The 8,337-nt window shown below is 42.2% G+C and overlaps 1 protein-coding gene across 1 annotated transcript in view; it reads right to left on the bottom strand.

Moving 5' to 3' along the window:
• arb2a (ARB2 cotranscriptional regulator A) overlaps window positions 1–8,337 on the bottom strand; it is a 151,919-nt gene that overhangs the window by 63,867 nt on the left and 79,715 nt on the right. The window lies entirely within an intron of this gene.

The raw sequence follows: 8,337 nt of genomic DNA, 5'->3' as shown, positions 1-8,337 counted from the left end.
GTGGGGTATAGATCAGCTAAAAAGCCAAAATGGGGTATTTCAAGCTCAAGCAAGTGCAAAAAATAGTAAGTGGCTGCCTGTTTTTTCTTTTGCTATCAATCTCATTGGCGTTTCCTTTCCTTTTAACAAAGAAGATGTTGGCAAGAAATAAAACCGGCAGTCTGCAGGTGATGCATTGACATGAATAAATCTTTACAAACACACGAGAAGAATGCTTTGACTCTGTCTGAGAGCTTGGAGGAGCTCAGATGAAAATACCACAGGATACTAATATATACAAGATTACCGATGATCTTTGAATGCAGTGGAAAAAAAATGGATGAAGAAGCCGCAGAGACACGGGATCAGAGAGGGTTTAACTTCAACCCTAAAGTCACCGGGTTCACTGACATTTGCACCAGGATCCGCCTCGCTGTTCCTCACAGCTTTTCAGAGAAAAACTTTCTCTCTTTTCAGTTCTTAAGACTTATTCTTCTTCCTACATTCAGCTCAGAGTGAGACCATTCACAATCCAGAGGGCAGGGAAAGGGGAAAAAACAAAACAGAACAAAACAAAACAAAACAAAACAACAAAAAAACCGGCCGAAAAACAAACTGGATTGAATGTTGAAATCAAGTAATGTGCGGGTGACAATCGGCAACCCCATATGTCCTCTTGTATATTGTATGCATTCTCACAGGAAAAAAAAAAAAAAATTAACGAGGGGGGAGGGAAAAAAATGACATGTGACAAGCGATTCATTTGAGCTGTCAACATGTCATCTGCACCACATTCAAATCTCACGTCAAGCGCGCGTATTCCCTCGTTGGTGAAGGCGACCTAGGTCATAGCCCACTGACACACCCAGACACAGCAGGTGAATGCGTGGAAACGCCACATTGGGACGAGTGAATGTGAGTGACTGGCGAGAACGATGAAGCGAGGGGAAAAAAATAAAACGCCACAAAGGAAAAAGTGACATCTGCTCAGGAAAAGGAGACCCCCCCCCCCCTCCCTAAAAAAAAAAGTATTATTTTTTTAAAGATATTCCAATTAAAAAAGAATAAAAACAATCATATTGGACATAATATATAAATGTAAAATACTGAATGACCGTCAGACAACATTTTATTTACTTGTTCATTTCACACAAAATAAAAACAGCACTTTTGAAAGGAGTTTTTGTACTCTCAGTAGCAGCAGAGGGAGGAAATGGGTGGTCTTGTACAAAGATGTTTATTCAAGAGCAGAATATAGAAACTGAGTAGCGAGGTTGATGTAAAGTTGAGGTTAAGAGGTTGAAGGGAAAAAGAAGTTGACTGAGGCAGTCAACTTATGTATGAAAATGGTGATATGAAAGGAAGAGAAAAGAAAACAAGAAGACGTGAATCTATAGATAAGTGGTAGGAGAGTAGGCAGAAGAAGGGTGACACTTGGAGAAGTTTAGAGGATGGTGAGTGTCTTTCTTTCTCTCTTGAACACACAGACACACACACACATACAAAACACTAACAGGGAGTGTTTGACATTTTAAGAAACCGGGGCAAGGGACAGAGGAATAATCAATGAGTGAAGGACAGTTTTATTGTGAATTAAGAGGCAAAGTAAAAGACAATGAGTGCTGAGGACTAGAGCTAGAAAATGGACAGTAGTGCCCGATGGGTATTAGAACGTGAATGAAAGAGAGCGCTGAAGAAGAGGAGAGGGAAGGGAGCGAGACCTTGCCTCAGAGGCAACGAGCCGAGGGGAACGAGGGACAGACAAAGCTGTGTACTGCTCTCACACAGCAGAACAAAGAGAAGAGGTGCATTATGGGATTCGGAGCATTGCGCTGCCACTGACGCCGTGCTGGATAAACACACAATGGTACACATGCATGAATCAGGATGTAAACATGCCTTTATGTAATAATCAAGGACATGGCAATGTCCTTTTTGATTTTAATGCGATATCTCCACAGCCTTCATAAAACTGCACAAAACAGGTGCGAAGGATATGCAAAAAAAGAAACCCCACACATCGGCTATTGTGCGGATCATGAGTAAGTACACTATGCCGGATACGCGTGCTATATGAGTAGGGTCAATCTGTCAAGAACTCCAAAACGAAAAGGAAAGTTTTAATGATTATTGACTTGAAAACAGAGATAAGAAGAAGACGGAGTGAATCCTGCCCGAGCAGCTTCAAGGCAGTCAGGAGGGTATAGAAGCAAGCGAGAGGAAGGAGGGGCCGAAAAAGTGAACGCAAGGAGAACGAGAGGGTTTTTTTTTTCCTTTCCGCAGAACACCGACACAACCAGACCAGAGTTGGTGAGGAGGAAGAGGAAGTGTGATGTCTCTCTAGATGTAAGTGTTGTATATGTTTCACTGTACACTTGTTAATGTGAATATTTGCACGTATTACTTCCTGTAAGAGTAGGTTGGATTATTGCTTTGCATTGCACTTCGCTCAAGGAGACACATGCTAGAGCTGATACAGGGTGGCAGGGTGAAACTCTTTTGGTTTTCTTTACCTTTCTCTGCACAAATGTCAAAATCCAAAGGAAAAGTATGCAAAATTATAAAGATATTGTCTCTTTTCCATCCACCCCCTGTGACATGTAATTCCCCCTTTCTCATGTTCCCTCTTTCTTCTTCCTCTCTCTCTCTCTCTCTCTCTCTCTTCCTCCGGCAGGTCTGATCTACCAGAGCTGCAGCTGAACTCTGAGTAGCACTGTCTCCAGGAAAAAACAAAGTGATCAATGTGAGAAGGCACGGGGCGCTCATGGACAGGCCAATCAATGGTGGAAAGAACCTTGCCCAGGGCCTTATGCAAATGGAAGCACGTCCCGTAACCTCGGGAGTGAACATGCGCACTAGATCAATGGGACGAGGGTAGGACCTTACAGCAAGATCAGCCTCAGTCAGTAAATATGTAATGATGAATCCCTAAAGATTTAACTGAACCTAAATGAACTTCAACTGGCTCTGCTTCTCATATCACAAAGTGGTAAGAAAAAGACCCCATGTTGAAGTGGTGGGGTATGAAGTGGATGGGGCAGAGCGATCCTTTGAGCCTCTGCACAATGATGCGCTGACAGATGGGTATTTCCCGTCCTTTTCACGAGGATGGGGGGGGGGGACGACGACGACTTATGAATAGTCACCTCAACAATACTTGTTTGAGATGTAATGATTTTCAATTACGTCACCATGGCAACATCTGTGTGTTTTGTTTTGTTTTTTTCTTTCCCAGGAACGAAGGAGCATAGTGCTTCGACCAGTTAAAACCTCGGCTCCTCGGACGAAGCACTGTAGACAAAATCACATGACTAATGGTCTATATCATAATCTGCAATTGGTATCAACCAAAGGCTATCGGACCAATTAGACGTAGTAAATGAATTAATGAAGAGTGGTGGTAACGGAGGTGATGGGGAGATTGATGATAATAAATGTTATTGCAGCACAATTTTTCTCTCAGTAGGGAGAAAATGAACAATTTACCAAACGGGATATGAAAAAAGGCCAATTACTGTGTACTTAAACTACCGTACAAGGAAATTGGAAGGAAAAAAAAAAAACAATAAAGTAGCTATAAGTATAGATGCATATGGAGAGAATGAGCAGACACTATCTTAGGTGGCATTCATGACTCTTGATCAACAGTGACAACACAAGTGAATGAAAAACACCTTCATTCAGTGACACATCTGTGTGGACGCTCGGCGTCGCAGCAGACAAAGACGGGCACAGACCAAAGGACTGTCCAGCTCACGGTTTAACCAAAAGACGCTACTGGTACGAAATAAACCTCTGTGTTTTCTTTGTATTTCAATCACCACTAGGTTTGGACCTCTCACATTTCCATATTTAAGCCTTCATAATCTTGTTTCTCTTCATAGTCACAGCTATTTACAGGCGTTCTGTGCAGGTCCATCCACTACCGGGGGCCAGATGGGAGAAACCCTGAACACAGTCAAAGCCTTGACAGTTTTCCTTCCTATTTATTGGCATCTTCAATAATCCATCTTGTCACCACATAAAATGCATGGAACAGTCCTGCTACGGTAGACATGTGATACAAATGGTTGCCTCCAGTATTCATAAACATGTATCCCAGTTACATACATCCTGGTCCGGGTCAAGTTTCATGTGCAGTATCATGACAGAAAGTCTAAGGAAATTTCTGTTAAGGGAGAGTGAATCGCTTCCCTCTCTTAACAGCATGCCTTTAGTGTTAAAAACTGTTCCAGCCTTTGTCTTCATCTTCTTATATGCGTATAAAAAGTTGGGGGAAAAAAGGGGGGACAAAATCACCAGATCACAATGCCGAAATTGCAGGGTTGGGTAGTTGTGAATTAGGTGCAAGTGTACACACGCCTTCTACCTGTAAAACCCGTAATACATGCAGGGACAGAAAAGGTCTGAGTGTGTGCTGAAATCACCAAAGATTTACTGTCCACTTTACAACTGTTTTGCTCAGACAACAACAACTGGGCTAACCAATGGCATTTTGCATGAGCCAGCATGAGCGCAGGAAGATGGTAGCGGCACATGACAAAGGAGAGAACTGATAACCCAATGGACAAATGGGATCCACTCTGTGCCGAGGAACTAAAAGACAGGTTCCTGCCAATTGCAGCAATTTTGTACTGATAGTTTTCTTTGGTTTACTGAGACATTTTGAAGGAGCCTGACTGAAAAGTGGAATACGTCTTCATGAAAGGTCTTAATTTCCTGACGATCACATACAGTAGAGGATGTAAGACAAAACAAACCTAAATACAAGCCAATAAAACAAAATATTATAACCTCTAATGTGAAATCAATTTCACTCAAAGAATTGCAAAAAAAGAAACAAGAGGTGACGAGCACATTTCTTATCAACCCCCCCCCCTCAACACCACAAATGTAATCTAGTAACCAAAGATGCTCCTGAAACATAGAGAGAAACACCAACAAAGGTGAGAATAATGGTGTCGTTTTGAAGGGAATACTTCACAAAGCCTATTGTGCGAGTATCCTTTTCAGGCAGCAAACCCGCTGTAATTTGGTCTGCGTCATCTGCTTCTAGTCACAATGCAGCACTACAGCTTTGAAATGGATGGCAAATGAAGGCCATTTGTACATAATCACAGCAGATAGAAGAATTCAGAAGCCCTACAATGTGTTGTTGAGGTGGAAAGAAAGACCTTGGTCTATCTGTGGCAGCCAGCACAGCCAAGGTTTGGCAAGGGAGGTCTTTTTGTTTCCAGAAACAAGCAAATCAATTCAAATCAAATCAGCTTGCTAGCCGTGACATTTAAACAGTTCAATTTACATCCTTATGTTAAGAGGAGAGCCGCTCTCTAAGATGCCTATTCAGTCACAAAGAAATTAGACGTCTATATTTCAGTCGCTTAATAGAGCAAATATGCTGTGGCTGTAGTGTGGAAGGAACCATGTCTTTTCATGGTGCACAAAGGGCTCCGTATTGTCTGTCATTACGAGCGAAGCACAAAAACACGGAGAGGGATAATATACATAATATAGACGGGACTGGAAAACAGCACCGCGCATGATATGCATGTATTATCACATACATGCAAAGGCAAGTACGTACCAACACATGTGCAACACACACACACACACACACTCTTTCTCAGAGGTGATGGTGTATGTCCTGAGGGCTGCTGTCCTGCTGTGCAGGCTGGCAGGCACTTTTGTCATGGTGGTCCTTTTGTTTCACATCAAACAAAACGCCACAGCTTTGCATATGGCTCCACTAATTTCTGCTAGTGTGCCCCAGCCATTTATCATCGCCTCTCACCCTCTCCTCCTCTCCTCCCCTAACGTGGCTCTGATAGCTGCTCACCACCAAGCTGTTCTGCTTAGGATGATACAGGCTTCTCCAGGCTAAGGCTGACACACACGCGCACACGCACACATACACACACACACACACACACACACACAGATGTGCACACATGTGAGTGCGTACACACATGTGCTCAGGCAAAAGCAACCTCATACAATATCTGGGCACCCTCAGACAGACAGACAAGCAAATCAGCACACACAGACAGACGTACTCACAGGAAACTGCACTACGACTGCAGCGCTTGCAAGCCCGCCAGCTATGGAGAACCTTGAGATAAAAACAAACCTTCTCTTCATCCCCTCCAGAAGCAATAGACAGGATAGTACTCAGAGTTTCGAAGGTGATCGAGATGTGCATACAACATTAGATGAGGGGATTTTCAGAGCCTGTGTATGGATGTTTTCAAAGCCGGGATAATTTTGTCAGCAAATTAAAGTGATTTTTTTTTTTTCTCATGTGGTGACTTAGGTGAAGGTTACATCAATCCTTGAAGAGAATTTCTGATTGAGATAAATGAAGAACTTGGTTTGACACAGTTAAAAAAATAAAAAGAATACTTGCACATTTTGGGAAATAAACGTGTTGACAATCTAACTGGGATCCCGGTACTGTAAGAAGACTTTATCAGTTTCATGTCTGTGCATCCAGGAGAGAGATTAGTCCAGGATGTGTTTAGTCTAGGTGAGCACAGTCACATGAAGCAGGGTGGAAATGGCCAACTCCTGACTTTACAGTTTATTTGGTGTTTACTGACAATTTAGTCATGATGGCATCTAAAAAAAGGTCAAGAGTTTGGGAGCCAGGGGGAGGACTAGTTTGTAACAGGGCTTTAAGAGGCTGACGGTGCATGGAGTCACTCCTCCTAACTGTCCTCCGTCTTGAATTTAGTGGCTGGCCAGGCTAAATTTTTTTTTTAAATTATGTTATGAATTTATGTTCTTCTTACCAAATAACATGCCGCAAAACCACTTAAAACACTTCTTTAGTCATAAATATTGGTTTGAACAGATTGATTAGGAGAAACGTGCTGCACTGCAACATTTCAGTGGTCTGAGTCTTCTCTCAATTTTGACCACAAATTAACTGTCTTGACTCGTTAGACATAAAAGGAAACAACTAGAGGCATAAAATACATTTCACACCTACATGCTTAATATACAGTATCGTGCAGTTTTAAATACATCTAACAATCATTTGTTATTGAGCATAAGAACAGTCTTAGTTTGACAAATTTGTTGTCCCTTTGTGTAAGTAAACATATGGTATGAGCATCAGTGATATCTCCAAGTATCTGTTATTCATAGCAGAAATTCAAAGTGTAAAACTTTGATTTGCTGATACATACTGCAATATGTGAAGAGAGGAGCACTTCTAGTACTGGTACAAAAACAACACTGTAAATACTCAACACATTTCTTTTCCTACATGTTTTAAACAAGAAAACAGAAAACAAGATATGTGAGACAGCAAATAAGTGTTTTCCACACCATTTTAAAGAAAAATGGTGAATGGAATCCACCTCAACAGCACTGAAAAAGTTCTGCTGCCACGTTCACCTCGTTTATTCTCACACACACACACACACACACACACACACACGCACGCACGCACGCACGCACGCACGCACGCACGCGCACACACACACACAGTTACTGTGGAAGCTGGTAAATGTACCAACCTGCTCTCCAGGAGCAATCGGGGGTCAGTATGGGGCTCAAGAACACTGTGGGACTACTTGTGGGGAACCAGTAACCCTCTGATCTATGCACGCCATTGAAAAGGTGAGTTAAAAAAAATGTACAGCTGAGTACAGTTGCACCCTTAATTTTCTACATCCGAGGCCTCTTCGATGAAAATCACTAGATACCCCAAATACTTAGTACTAAATGTAGTATCAGTATAAAAGGAGGTAAAGTACAATAATCGTTATACACAGTGACTTTTTTTTTTTTTAATTTTTGTGATTTTCTCGGGGCATTGCTGCAAGGACGAGGAATAGGAGTGTTTGTACAGCACCATGTGTTCCGCAGGCTGTTACCATGCCAGTCATGAAGCCATACAGACCACTGCCAGACCCCGAGTCCTGGATAGAGGGCACAGTTGGCCACACTGTTGCCATGAGGGTCACCAAGACTGAGGGGGGGGGGGATAAGGACACAAAGAGGACTTCAGGAGGATAAATATCACCTGAAATTTGAGAACACAAAGATGCAAAAGGAAATGGCTTGTTTGGGAAACTCTGGTAGATAAATAAGAAGTCTCTGACAGACAAGTAAAAGAACAACTTTATTTAAGTGGTACTTCAGCTTCTGAATCTGATTAGGCACAAACTATGCAAAGTGTTGCTCGACGGAAATAAGCTTGCATCTCCCTATAGTGTTTAACATAAAAACTAGTCTAAAGACGCCATATCACTGCAGGGAAATTTGTATCCATCTAAACTCCGAGCAATGTAAAACTAACTTCTCCAACTCCGACTGATTCACCTCGCAGCGTTTCATCTCTCATCCTCCTCA

The sequence above is a fragment of the Aulostomus chinensis genome, chromosome 6, assembly GCF_037954235.1.
Source record: "Aulostomus chinensis isolate RoL2024-O1b breed Wild chromosome 6, RoL_Achi_v1.0, whole genome shotgun sequence".
In the NCBI taxonomy this organism is placed as follows: Eukaryota; Metazoa; Chordata; class Actinopteri; order Syngnathiformes; family Aulostomidae; genus Aulostomus; species Aulostomus chinensis.
This window is presented reverse-complemented; position numbering and strand designations above follow the sequence as displayed.